This window comes from Emydura macquarii, unplaced genomic scaffold, assembly GCF_026122565.2.
Source record: "Emydura macquarii macquarii isolate MOO-44397 ecotype Brisbane River unplaced genomic scaffold, CSIRO-AGI_Emac_v2 contig_369, whole genome shotgun sequence".
In the NCBI taxonomy this organism is placed as follows: Eukaryota; Metazoa; Chordata; order Testudines; family Chelidae; genus Emydura; species Emydura macquarii.
Genome location: NW_027130506.1, coordinates 15643557 through 15657926, shown reverse-complemented (window position 1 = coordinate 15657926; position 14370 = coordinate 15643557).

The window sequence follows — 14370 nt, the reverse complement described above, 5'->3', positions numbered from 1 at the left end:
CCATGAAATGCCCTGACTGAGAACAAACTAAGGAGGGCCAGTTTGGAGAAGCAGAGACCTTTCAAAAGTCCATGTCAGGAGACAGTGACATTTGGTATAACTCCATTAACTTTAATGGACATACACCCAGGTGGATTTAGCCCAGTGAGACTAAAAGAAATACTAAAGTTTTGAGGTTATAGCTGTCTGGCCTTTAGGTACAGTAAGTAGGACACTGGATGGAAAAATATATAAAATCTGGCAGAAGGAAAGGGTGGGTCAGTTCTTAATCTAAATATACAGTACTTTCTCTACTGCTTCATTGTGAGGATCATTGTCATAAGGGCAGTCAGCTCCAAGGGTCAAACCTGAGCCTGAAAGTAGCAGAGATGTTTGTAGTCAAGTTCCAGGCTGGAGTTGATACCAAGGGTCCAAGTTCCAGTCAGGAGGAAGGTCCAAATCAAGGGGAGGTCAAAGCCAGGAGTTCAAGAACAGGCAACAGGAATGGTTATGGCCACTACAGGAGATCTAACCTGTTTCCTGGACATGTGGGATTATGTAGAACAGGGAGCCAATCAGGAGCCAGGAAGCTGCCACCTGTAAGACCCTTTGAGGTGAGACTTCCTGTGGTCATTGTCCACAGTGGGTCATGGGTAGCGGAGCCTGAGCTGGTTGTAGCTGCTGCTGGGTGGCACCTTTGCAGGCCTGAGTTCAAGACCCACTGGGCCTTACGTTCAGAGACAAAGAAGAAAACCAACCATTAAATAATGAAAAAGTCATGTCTCTGCAAGGTCCTAATCCAACCCCCATGGAAGACTGCAGAAAGTTGATATGTTTCTTACCACCTTAGGCCACCTTTGGCATAGAAGGATTCTCCAGGTAGCACAGAGCTAGCATAATAGTTCTAGACCAGTTTCTCCCTGCAACTTTAAGTAGAGGGGGCACTTAGTGGTTATCATGGGAGAAAAGGATTATGGACAGAGTGCTTCTATACTTTTTTATTCTTGGTTGCTGAAATAGCCTCTTGGAGCTGTAGACAACTCTGAGGTTATTCTACCTTACACTGGGGGAAGGGCAGGTCCCTGGTGATACCAGGATAATGAGAATACAACAGTGCTTTAAAGTTACCTTTCTCCCCATTCCCATTCCTTTACTGCGTGCATCTTGGTTGGAACAGAGAACAAGGGTCCTTGTGTGATGCTGTCATTACATTGCATTGAAACAAACGGTGTTGAGCGCTTGATTCAAGGAACTGTGGAGAAAAATGTGTTTCGACTCTGTTGTATTGACTGCCCCTATTCTAGAAGCAGGGCTACGCCCTACATTTTCAAAGCAATGCTGGAGCTTTCAAGCACTGTGCAGACTTTGGCATTGTAAGCAAATGTTACATTTTACTAAACACGGGTTTCTGTTAACTATATAGCCAATGACTTTAATGAAACAGAAAATCATAAAGGAGAGGCAAAGGAAAAACATAAATGTTAAAATATCATTTTATGCCCGTGGAGAAAAGTTGACATTTGCCTAAATCAAGAACTAGATTAATGAGAATGGAGGAGCAAGCTAATGAGCAACTAATAAGCAAAATAGGTATAAAAATGTGAGAGAAGCTAAAAGACGACAAGGCACCTGAAGTACAAAACACAGAGAATTGAATATGCAAAAATCTGCAGGGTTGTGAGAAATGGAGAAAGTTTTGCCAGCCAATTTTACACACTTGTTTTGTTCAGGAGAGACTTCTTGAGGCTGGAAAATGAATGACATTGCTTAAATAGGACACAGCAGGAAATCATAGACCATAGCCTTAGACACAATGTATAGAGTAAAACCTTTCCTGAATGGATTTATTTGTGCATTTGCAAGGCTGAATTTGATGGAATTCCCACAGAAAAAACGTGCGTTTTGACTCTTTTTTACAAATAAAAGCGTGTTTGTATTGAGAGGTTAACAACCTCAGAGATTAACAGAAAAACAATTTAAAAAAAACAAACGAAATGGAACTATACAATCACCTCTGTACCAGAAGCAATGAAGTGGAATTATTGAAGTATGGCAACCATGACTCCTGCAATAGACACTCTAGCACCAAAGAATCCTCTCCTACACAGGTCATTTGGGTTCTATTGCTACTTTAACTGCTGATTCACCGTATGAACTAGAAGAGAGACAATTTAGGTGAGGTAATATCTTTTATTGGACCAGCTTGTGTTGGTGGAAGGCACAAGCTTTTGAGCTACAGAGAGCTCTTCTTCGGGTCTGGCCAAGGCAGGAGAATATCTGAGCCAATTACAAGTTGGGACAGATTATTAAGTAGAAAGGGATAATGCATGCTGGAGCAGTCACTTGAAATAAAGTGGGCAATGGGGTTAGATTGTTATGCATAAAGGGTTTGAAGCAGGCAATTAAGAGTAGTGGGCAATGTGGTGTTACAAATTCTTGTCATGAGCCATAAAACCAGCATCTCTGTTAAGTCCATGGTTTTTGATATCTAGCAGAGTTACGGATTTAAGTTCCCAGGCTTGCCTTGTGAAGGTGTTGTGCCGATTGCCTTTGAGGACAAGCATTGAAAGATCAGATATGTAGTGATCGCTTTGTGAAAAGTGTTTGCCCACAGATGACAGGGTGTTTTGCTCTCTGATCGCTTTCCTGCGTGAGTTCATTTGAGAGCATAGTGATCGTCTGGTTTCACCCACATAGTTGTTACTGGGGCATTTCATGCAGTGGATAAGGTACACCACGTGTTGTGATAAGTATGTGAGGGATCTACGAAAGGTGTGTTGTGGGGCGTATTGATCATTGTGGCAGTGGAGATACATCTGCAGATTTTGTATTTGTTGTTCCGGCAGGGTCTGGTGCTGTTTTTGTAGAGACATTGCCTCTTTCCTGATCTGCCACTTTCTCTCTGGGTGGATTTTTCAAGTAACAGGCAATGTCCAGGATTTTTGCAGAGCAGTCATCGGAAAGACCGCTCATTGGTCTGCTTCCAGAATGGTCCCTCCCCGCCGGATCCTGCCCACCCAGTCCCCGGCTCCCAGCCCTGGGGGAAGAGGGGGCACGGGGAGGCACTGACTGACAGCTGACACTGCATCCTGGGCTTGCGCCAGCTGCCATGCCACCATGACAGGGAGCAACACTGCCCCTACATCCCGTGAGTGCCCCTACCGCACATACCCCTCTCCAGCACCCCCCAAATAGCCCTCCCAGTACACATACCCCCTCCAGCATCCCCGAAATATCCCTCCCTGTACACACACCGCCTCTTCAGCACCCCCCAAATACCCCTCCCACTACACACACTGCCTCTCCAGCACCCCCCAAATACCCCTCCCAGTACACACACACCTCTCCAGCACCTCCAAATATCCGTCCCAGTACACACCTCTCCAGTACCCCTCAGATACTCCTCTGAGTACACACACACTCCTCCAGTACGCCCCAGGTATTTCCTACAGCACCCCCCCAATACTTCTCTCAGGACACACACCTCTCTCCAGCACCTCCAAATATCCCTCCCAGTACACACAAACTCCTCCAACACCCCCCTCCCACTACACACACTCCTCCAATACTCCCTAGGTACCCCTCCAAGTACACACACATCCCTCCAGTACGCCCAAGGTACCTCCTACAGCACCCCCAGTACTCCTCCCAGTACACACACACTCCTCCAACACCCCCTAAATATCCCTCCCAGTACACACGCACCCCTAAATACCACTCCCTGTACACACAAGCTCCTCTAGCACCCCCCAGGTACCCATCCCAGTACACACACACCCCTCAAGCACCCCCCAGGTGCCCCCTTCAGCACCCCTCGATATCCCTCCCAGTAAACACCTCTCCAACTCCTCCAAAATACCCCTCCCAATACACACACACCACCAGCACCCCCAACTGTAATCCCCAACTCAGCCTTCCCCAGTCTTCGCCTCCGGCATTGTCCTCTTTTGGGGAACCTGAAATATGTTAACCACAAATTGGTGTGTCCTGGTCTGTGAGGAACTTGCTTCTGATGACGAGGTTGGTGAGGTTGGAGGGTTGTTTGAAAGCCAGAAGAGGGGGGTTGGGAAAGATGTCTTTTCAGCATGTGGTCCCCATTGAGTACGGATAGTAATTGTTTGATGATGCTCTGTATGGGTTCCAGCGTGGACTGGTACGTGACAACTAGGGGTGTGCAGTCAGTGGTTTTTGTTTTCCTGTACTGAAGCAGGTTCTCTCGGGGTATGTGGGTGGCCCTTTCCATGCTGCGATCTACTTCTCTGGTGGAGTGTCCTTGTTCAGAGAAGGCAGTTTTAAGTGTGTTTAGGTGTGTATCCTGGACTTTCTCTTCAGAGTAAATTCTGTGGTGTCTGAGTGCCTGACTGTAGCTAACAAATGTTTTTGTTGTGTCTGGGGTGCTTGCTGGATCTGTGGAGGTAAGTGTGGTGATCGGTGGGTTTCTTGTGTATTGTCGTTTGTAGGGTTCCATTGTTTAAGCTAATCGTGGCTCCAAGACGTTGATGCTGATGTGGGAATGTTCCGGAGAAAGGATGATGATTGGTGGTGATTATTGAATTTATGATGGAAATCTATGAGGTAGTTTATGTCTTCTGTCCAGAGAATGAAAATATAGTTGATGTATCTCAGCTATATCGTTAGTTTTATGGTGCATAAGAGAAATTAATCATTCAAATAATTTACCCAGGGTTATGGTGGATTCTCCATCACTGACAATTTTTAAATGAAGTTTGGATGTTTTTCTAAAAGATCTGCTCTAGGAATTCTTTTGGTGGGAAGTTCTATGGCCTGTGTCATACCGCAGGTCAGATGAAATGATCACAAGGGTCCTTTCTGGCCTTCGAATTTATGAAATCTATGAAACAGTGTTTTCTTTGTGTGGGGAACTTGTTTGCAGCCCCACTGCAGGACTTCGCTTGTATGGAGGGTTTACATGGGCCTTCTGTGAATATTGCCCTACATCCATGACTTTGAATGGCGTCTCTTTCACTGGAAGTTTCTGTTCAACAAATGCTGCTTGCCGGGAACTCCAGACTGGTGCTGGTGGGGAGGACTGAGAGGATTCAGCTCTTGTGGGAAAACAGGGATGGTGAAAGTTTCTTCATAAGATAAGCTCCAATTTTGTTAAAAGTTAATTTAAGAGTGGTTACTTAAAAACAAAAACATTACCTTAAATTAGAAGTTCCTTTTTTTTTCTTACTAATCAACCACTTCCCTGAGATCTATTCTAAATAATCTGATCAGGTAGGTGGCTGCTTTGATTTTATATTAAATAGATTTCATACATACAGTAGATATAGTAAACAGAATAGGCCAGATCTTAAGCTAGTGTAAATCACATAATTCCTTAGAAGTCAAGGTATCTACCCCAATTTACATCAATTGAAGATCTGGCCCCATATGTCTTCAATATTACTGTGCAGTGCAGGTTTCCTTTGAAGGCCCAGTTGGGCAGTCCTTACCATGGAACACTCTCATTGGCCATTATAAGAGTTTTCCCTACAGAGAGGAAGGTCTGCTTTGTGCTTATAGCACAGGAGATCTGGGCTCTGCTACAGACTTCCTATGTGGCCTTGGACAAGTCACTTAGTGAGTCTGTGCCTCAGTTCCTCATCTGTAAATGGGGATAATAGCACTTCCCAACCCCACAGGAGGGTTGGATGGAGAAATCCACCAATGATTACGAGGTACTCAGTTACTGCAGCATGATGGCCATATAAATATATAATATTTATAATATAATATATATAAATAGATAAATCTGGCCTCATAGCAGGATGAACTCTGTTGTATTTTATGGTGAGGAGAGCCATGTTTTTATTCCTGTTTTCAACTAGTGTTTTGCTCTATGGTGAGAAAGCAAAAGAGAGTGAAATAAATATCCTAGTTACAATTCCATGGAGAGAGTCCTCTAAAAATAAAGAGCTGAAAACTGGTAAGTGCTGTTTTAGGATCTGCTGTCCTGCTGTTGAAAGGTTTTGAAAAATAAAAGCGTTGTTCTGAGTCTCTCTTTCTCTCTCTCTCCCCGACCCCTTTCCCTTCCTCTGAAACTTCATGACAAGCTTAGAACTGACTAGTGCTCTTTTGCCGAATTAAATTCCCCTTCCCATCTCACGCCCCCTTAGACTGGATTGTGAATCTGGTTTGGAGGTCATGTCTCACTCGCAAACTACAAAAGTTGTGCTAGGAACTGTGTAGAGACACAATGATAATTGAATCACTGGGCTGACTCCTGAGGCTCTTACTTTATCCATTCTCAGTCCTTACACAGAATCCCAATGAAGCCAGTTATTTAGACCAAGGCCAGTCTTTAGATTTTCTAGGTCCACAAAAGGAGCAAGTATCCAAGCAGCCAGCCTGGCATGGGGGATCAATCGACAAGCCCTGCATTTGACAGGTGGAGAAACTGAGGCAGAGAGAGGGGAAGAGACTTCCCCTGGATTACACAGCCACCCAGTGGCAGACCCAGGGATAGAAATCAGGCCTGACACCCTGTGCAGTCATTTATAAAGCCTTATACAGTCATTTATATTAGCTTGAGTTTTAGTAGATATCATGAAAGAAGTGAGTTTTCATGGGAACTTGAATGAGACTTGGAGAGTGGCTTGGCAAACCAAGATGAGGAGGGTATTCCATGAATAGACTGAGGCATCAAAGGAAGCATGGGATCAGGAGGAGGAGAACAAGAAGAATGGAGCATCGTGGTTGGAATAACTGGTGGAGTGGTGGGGGTAGAGATAATGGGCATGGCAGGGGGGGGATGTGTTAAGAGACCAGCCTGATATTTAGCCTCAACTATTATTAGTATTTCATCCTTCTGTTTTACTTTATTAATAGCTCACTTACAAGTGGGAAGAATTCAAGCTTGCAATGTAAAAAGCAGTCAGTGAAAAGACATTTGTATTATATGTTTAGACCACAGGAGATGCAGCGATTCCAAATGGATTTCAGCCTCTGTTTTATCTTGTATCCCTGACATTTACTCTGGAAGGGAACGTGCAGCAGAAAATGGAGCACTGTTTATTTCATGACATTTATATGAAAAACACTCAATCATATGCTTTACTTTTTCACACAGTTGCTAAAAGAATGAGATTGATAGTAGCTTGTTTTATGAACCTATCCAGCAATTTCTTACACGGAGCTCAACTTTCTGCCTATTTCTTTAACAGAGCTTTTCAATATGTCCTAAAATTATTATCCTTGCCAAGACATGATCTTTTGCAGGGGGTGGGGGAAGGTGGGATCACCATTGCGTGACTCAAAAGACCAATAAATTGGTTTTATCATCTTCCCCTTAGACTTTTGTTCCATAAACTCTTGTGGCTTTGTAGCAAATGCACTACACAAGAGAGAACAGTGCTCAGAAGCATTCAGATTTCAGAACCATGGCCAGCTCCAGGTATCTCCAGCTCATCGGAGAGTCTTTCTGCAAAACCACGAGGAAGGGGCAGGTTCTGTTCTCAGGGCTAGATCGTCCCTCGCTCTAAAGTGGCTGTGTGGAAGAATACAGGGAGTAAGGCCTTTGTGTAGGTGCTAATACTGCCCTGCTTCCAAGGACACAGGAACTGCACTGGAGAAGTTCAACCTTTAGAGCAGGTGGCGAAAGGAGAAGTGGGAAGTAGGTGGAACTATGGCTCCATTTCCTTCCACTCCACCAGTTTGACACCCAGATGCAGGGGAATTATGCATCAATCTATAAAGGGATTTCCCCACCCCGTGCAAGATGGAAGCCTGGGAGGAATTGTGCCTTACAAAAGTGTCTCTGGAGCACAGAGCTTGCTGAGACACACCCCAGGAGCATAGTACCGCCCCTCATTCAGAGTTGTGCCTAAGGCACACTCTAGACCACAGTTTAGATGAGCAAACTTCACTGAAATGGACGCTTCTGAATCCAGAGCAGAATTCAATTCTAAGGATTCCATTTGGCACTCTTTATGCAGCCAGACTTCCATTGGCTGCTCTGGGGTTTGCCTAGGTGAGGCGTGCTGAGTACAGCCCCATGGGTATATCTACCCTGCAATTAAAACCCACAGCTGGTCCTGCCAGCTGGCTTGCAGAGCTTGGGCTAAGGGGCTGTTTAATTGCGGAATAGACTCTTGGACTTGGGCTGCAGCCGAAGCTTTGGTACTCTCCCACCTTGCAGGGTCCTACAGCTCAGTCTCTAGCCGAGCCCAAATGTCTACACTGCAATTAAACAGCCCCTTAGCATGAGCCTGAGTCAGATGCCGTGGGCCAGCTACAGGTTTTTATTTGCAGCGTAGACATACCCTTGGTCTGTGACTGATAGTGCAGGTACATGTCCTACCACAGATGGCGCTCTAGAGGCCATCATATCATGATCACATGAAGTGATTGTTCTTGAAGCTTAATGAGGGAAGTGGAGCCCAGAACGTCTCAACTGCTGTCTAATGTCTGAGACATTTGGTCATATGGGCTTGCATTAAACAATAGACAGGCAGAGGTACTGCTGTATATTGGTTAGAACAAAGGGAACGGAGTTCATGAATCTGCCGCTAACTCACTTGTTGACTTTTGGCAAATCACATAACTCTGCTCTGTTCCTCAGTATACCCATCTGCAAAATGGGCATAGTAATCTGTACCTCATAGGGACATTGTGAGGCTTATTTAATGTTTTAAAATAACTGGGCATTATGTAAATACAAATTGTTCTAATTTACCATTTTACTAGATTTTTGTGCAAACCCTTTGCCCTAATTTTCTTCTTGCATCACTTTTACACCAGTGTAACTCCACTGATGTCAATGGAGCTACTCCTGATTTGCACTGGTATAACTGAAATGAGAATCAGGCCCCTTTGCTCCAGTTGAGCAGCCAGCACATTAAAAACACAGAGAAATTCTCAATACTACAGCCACCTACACTTCCCTGCAAATGTAACCTACTTAAAAGCCTTATTTTTGTCTCCTGTAATGAGAGAACGTGCACCTCATGTTTACTCAGCACCCAGTCTTTTTTTAGCAGCCTGTGTGTTTATAAGTTGTCTTGAGAATTTGCAGATTGACTATTCTGATCCAAAGTGATTCTTAGAATTGTCTGTCTATGAAGCCATGGTAGAAGCCTATTATTGTATTTTATTTTATTTTATTGTATTTTATTTCATTTTGTTTTATTTACTATTTGTTCTAAGTCAGTAATGTGAGGTGGTGGAACATTCTATCCAGTGCTTGACTTTGCCCTTGGTTTTTCCTTCTTGGTTTCTCAGCAAAAGTTTGTCTTAGGGTACATGACCCATTGGGTCTTTGGGAGTAAAACAATAATCTTCCTTTCAAGTAAACAGTGTAGCCTTTTGTGAATACCCAGGCTGAGAGTTATTTTGGAACGTGGCTCTAGGAGACATCTGCACAGCTAAATGTAATTGAATTTGTTTAGATGTAGGGCTCTGCTACGTTCTTACTTCCATTATAACACAATAATAATAACGATAATACTTAGCACTTAATGCTTTTTACATTTTCTAAGTGCTTTGCAAACATTAACTAATTCATCCTCATGACACGCTTGTGAGGTGAGATATCTCTGATATTTATAGCATTTGAATAAAGGTGAGATACTATGCTGCTCTCCTGTTCAGTTGACAGCAAGCTGGTCCAGTTGGATTGGCTTGGTGGTGATAAGTTAGGGGAGGGTCCATCCTGATTAAGTGACCATATTAATTACAGGAGTGCTATTGTTTTTTAAAAAAAGGTTTTAAAATGAAGAAGGAATAAAAATTCAATGATTTCATTCTGTCCTAAACTTAAGTCATGATCTTTCCTCTTAATTCCTCTGATCATAATTGACACTTCCACTATCCTTCCCTTGCACAAGTTCACAACCTCAGGTTCATCTTCAATTCTTGTTCACCTCCTCCTTCTATCCAGTTTGCTATCCCTCGTTATAAGTGGATACATGCATATGTGTTTAGTATACATGCACAAGTGTTTGTGGCAGCAGGGTTGTAGACGGTAAGATCTTTAGGGTAGAAGCCTTGTTTTTCTATAAGTTTGTGGAGCAACTAGCACAAAGGGGCCTCTGGGTGATACCATAATACAAATTAATAATAATGATAAAAATGGAGCCTTGGCTACCCACATCCTGATTGAATGGAGTGCACTTAGAGACATCCTCTTAGGAAGAGAGGGAGACCAGCCCACCAGTGGCTAATGAGTTGAGAACCCAGGTTTAATTCCTGCTCCATCCCAGGCTCCTTGTGTGCCTTGGGTAAGTTCTTTCCCTTCTCTGTAAAATGAGGTTTGTAGTACAAGGGTGTTCGGAGAACAAGTACTTTAAAGATTGTGAGATGCTGTCATACTACAGTGATAGGGGTCATGTCAGTACCTCAGACAGGCAGAGAGAACTGGATGCACTCTGAGAAACCGTTTTTCCTAAGAGGGGAGAAAAAAATATGAAGGGCTAAAGAAGTGCCCCAACTTTGTTTAATTAAAAAGGGTGGTGTATAAATCCAGGGTGCCTCTAAATATTTATTCTTTGGGGACAAAAGTTGGCACCTTCTACTCTGATGAGCAATGTAGAAAAGGCAATGAATAAATCAGTTGTGCCCAATATTGTTTTAAATGTCCCACATGGTGGCTCTTGGAGATCTTCAGCTTGAATATTGAACTCATCCTTCCTGCCACACACAAACTCTGCAGAAAAAAAATTATACACAAATATAAAAAATAGAACAGAAGGGACTATTTAGGTTGCACCAGATGCTCAAATTCCTGCTACCTAAGTTGATTTCACTTTAGTATGTTCACAGTAAAAAGAAATCTGAGTGGCAAAAATCAGACCTATAGGCCAATCTTCCACCTCATGCTCTCACAAGGAAATCATCCTCTCTCATCTGAGCAGTCCCACTGAAGTCAGTAAGATGACTCATGCAAGATTTCTCTTATCTTAAGTTTTTTTAGGATGACTCTCATGGTAATATTTAGGGGTAAGTGTTAGAGCAGCAGTCTCAGTTTTGCCTTCAGCTATACAGATGCAACTTTGGTAAGGAAAAACACTGAAGAATGTGGGACCTGATCCTGCACACCTAACTTAAATGAAGCTCCCCTCTAGTCCAGTGGAGAATCCAAAAGGAAAGAGAGGGAAGAAAACATCATTAGCAAGGTCAATGTGGCCTAATATATGGAGCTCTGGACTGGGACTCAGGAGACCGGGATCCTATTCCTTACTCTGCCACTGGCCTTCTGGGTGACCTTAGGCAAGTCATTTCACCTCTCTATACCTCAGTTTCCCCGTATGTAATATAAGGATGATTATACTGACCTCCTTTGTAAAGTACTTTGAGATATACTATATGAACTAGGTATTACTGTCATTAGGGTTTTCTCCTCCATCATTACTGTGAGCTTCTGCAGTAAGAACACAGAAATGTTCATAGAATCATCATAGAATCATAGAAGATGAGGGTTGGAAGGGACCTCAGGAGGTCATCTAGTCCAATCCCCTGCTCAAAGCAGGACTAACCTCAGCTAAATCATCCCAGCCAGGGCTTTGTGAAGCCGGGCCTTAAAAACATCTAAGGATGGAGATTCCACCACCTCCCTAGGTAACCCATTCCAGTGCTTCACCACCCTCCTAGAGAAAAAGTTTTTCCTAATATCCAACTTCCCCCACTGCAACTTGAGACCAGTGCTCCTAGTTCTGTCATCTACTACCATTGACAGCAACCTAGACCCATCCTCCCTGGAACCCCCTTTCAGGTAGTTAAAGGCTGCTATCAAATCCCCCCTCATTCTTCTCTTCTGCAGACTAAACAAGCCTAGTTCCCTCAGCCTCTCCTCATAAATCTTGTGCTCCAGCCTCCTAATCATTTTCATTGCCCTGCGCTGGACTCTCTCCAACTTCTCCACTTCCTTTTTGTAGTGGGGTCCCCAAAACTGAACACAATACTCCAAATGAGGCCTCACCAATGCCGAATAGAGGGGAATAATCACTTCCCTCGATCTGCTGGCAATGCTCCTACTAATGCAGCCCAATATGCTATTAGCCTTCTTGACAACCAGGGCACACTGCTGGCTCATATCCAGCTTCCTATCCACTGTAACCCCCAGGTCCTTTTCTGCAGAATTGCTGCCTAGCTCATCGGTCCCCAGTCTGTAGCTGTGCATGGGATTCTTCCGTCCTAAGTGGAGGACTCTGCACTTGTTCTTGTTGAACCTCATCAGATTTCTTTTGGCTCAATCCTCCAAATTGTCTAGGTCACTCTGTATATTAAACAGGAGTAGGATTCCCCTTGTGGTTGACACAATAAATATGTATTCAATAAACTTTTAACTGAGTTTGCGGAAGCACAATAATGATGAAAACAGATGACAAGGACACAGTTTGTGACAGCAATGGTAGATTTGTTGTCTCATAATTAAATTGTAAGGTCTTTGGAGCAGGGACTGCCTTTTTTTGTCCTGTGTTTGTACAGTGACTAGCACAATGGGGTCCTGGTTCATGAATAGAGCTCCTAGACAGTACAATAATACAAATAAATAATAATACTCAGTAAAGATCAGGCCCTGATAGTTTTATGTGAAAATAATTAAATCATTTCACAATCAAGGCCAGTTCCAAAGCCCACAGAGGCAATGGAAAGCCTCCCATTGACTAAGGTTTGAATCAGACCTCACATTTTAAACCATATAATATATTGTGCTTAAAATTGCCAAATCCTTCCCAGTGCTATAGCTACGTTATGAAGGACAGTCTTCATTCGCAGTCAGATCATTCCCTGAAACTTCCGGGAAAGAACTTTTATTAGGGAACTCTGTAGAGCAGTTCTCAGTCACTGTCATCTCGGTGCTTTTCTCAAGCATAGCAATTCTCACTTTTCAAGTGCTGGAATCATTTTGAATTTTTAAACACTGATCAAAAACTCACCTCATGTAAACTGGGTGGCAATAACCACTCCTTCTGTCTGATCACTTTCCATCAAAATAAGAGATTGTCACCACTCAAAGACTACCTGTAATAATTTTCCATAACCCATATTTTGCTGAAATGCCTCTCCTTCTGTCTCAGTATCTGGGCTTCTTCAGGACATGCTTTTGGGGCTGTGGAGGACAAAAGATGTATGATAAACAGTCCTGGCTTATTATTTAAATTGGATATAAGTCATACAGTGCAGAAAGGGCAGCATCCGAATCAGAGCCTTATTGTGCTAGATGGTGTACAAACACAGAGAAACAGACTGTACTTACCCTGTTTTTCCTCTCTTTCTCTTCCCCCCATATCGTCCATCTATTAAGTGCTAGATTGTGCTTCGGACATTAGCCCTGGGCGAGAGACAGCAAGTAGCTGCATTGCCTTAGGAACGGTCCAGGGAAGGAAATACGTCTCTGAGGACACGTCCAGGTTGCAATCGCTGGGTGTCACAACAGCTTGAGCTGACATACGGAGCTAGCTTTAATCTAGCTAGATTGGGTCCCAGAACTGCGATGCTGCGGTAGTGAAAACTTCATCACAGGCTAGCTCCGTGAGTGATTCCCAAGGTTCCAGGCAGGTTTGTCCAGCCTGTGCTGAAGCTTTTGCTGCCACAGTTTCACTGCTCTGGGATGTGAGAAAGCTAGATTACAGCTGATTGTGGCCACATCTGAGGCACTCTAACATTATGGCGATGAAGGCCACGTAAGTACCTAGGGAGATAGATACAGAAATGTTTTCCTGCTCCTACAGTCCCATTACAATGTTAGCAGCATTGAATATACTTAGATGTTTTTCCAGAAAACCACTCACCAGCTCCTTATCCCTGGTACTGCACGCTGAACTGAGGAAGGATGAGAGCTAGTGAGTGTGCGTGTGTCTCCTAGGCAAAACGCTGGCATTAATCTCCCTAATTGTACACACTGTACTGTACCACAGAACCTCCCCTCCCCCCCTCCCCCATCAGTTCCAGGTTGTTCACAGGACACGTTTCAGCCCAGCACTAAACATCACTTTCCAGCTAAAGGTTAATTACTCAGGGGGACATTTTCATCCAAGCTGCTGCCCGCAGGTTGCAATCCCTGCCTGAGCTCTATTTTTAGCCCAGCTCCTTCTTTGCTATTGATCCTAGTCACCCTCTGTTAATTAGATACACACAACACATACAGCATTTGCAACTCATTTTTCAATTCATTTCAGCACCTCCCTCCCCTGAGATGTAATTTAGAGCCCACCTTGATTCATGCTATTGATCTGCCCAGCAACTTTGCTGTAGGATTCTCTGTGTTGCAAACTATTTATAGATTCGCCCCCCCTCCCCAGAGGGGAAGAAATGGGCAACCTTAATCAGACTTCTCAGTTTCAAAAAAGCCGTGGGAGGGGGGAACCAACCCTTTCTTCAGTCTCTGCTGCTAGACACTATAGCTCACATCTGTCATCGTGAGTCCTTCCTGACATATATGTTGTT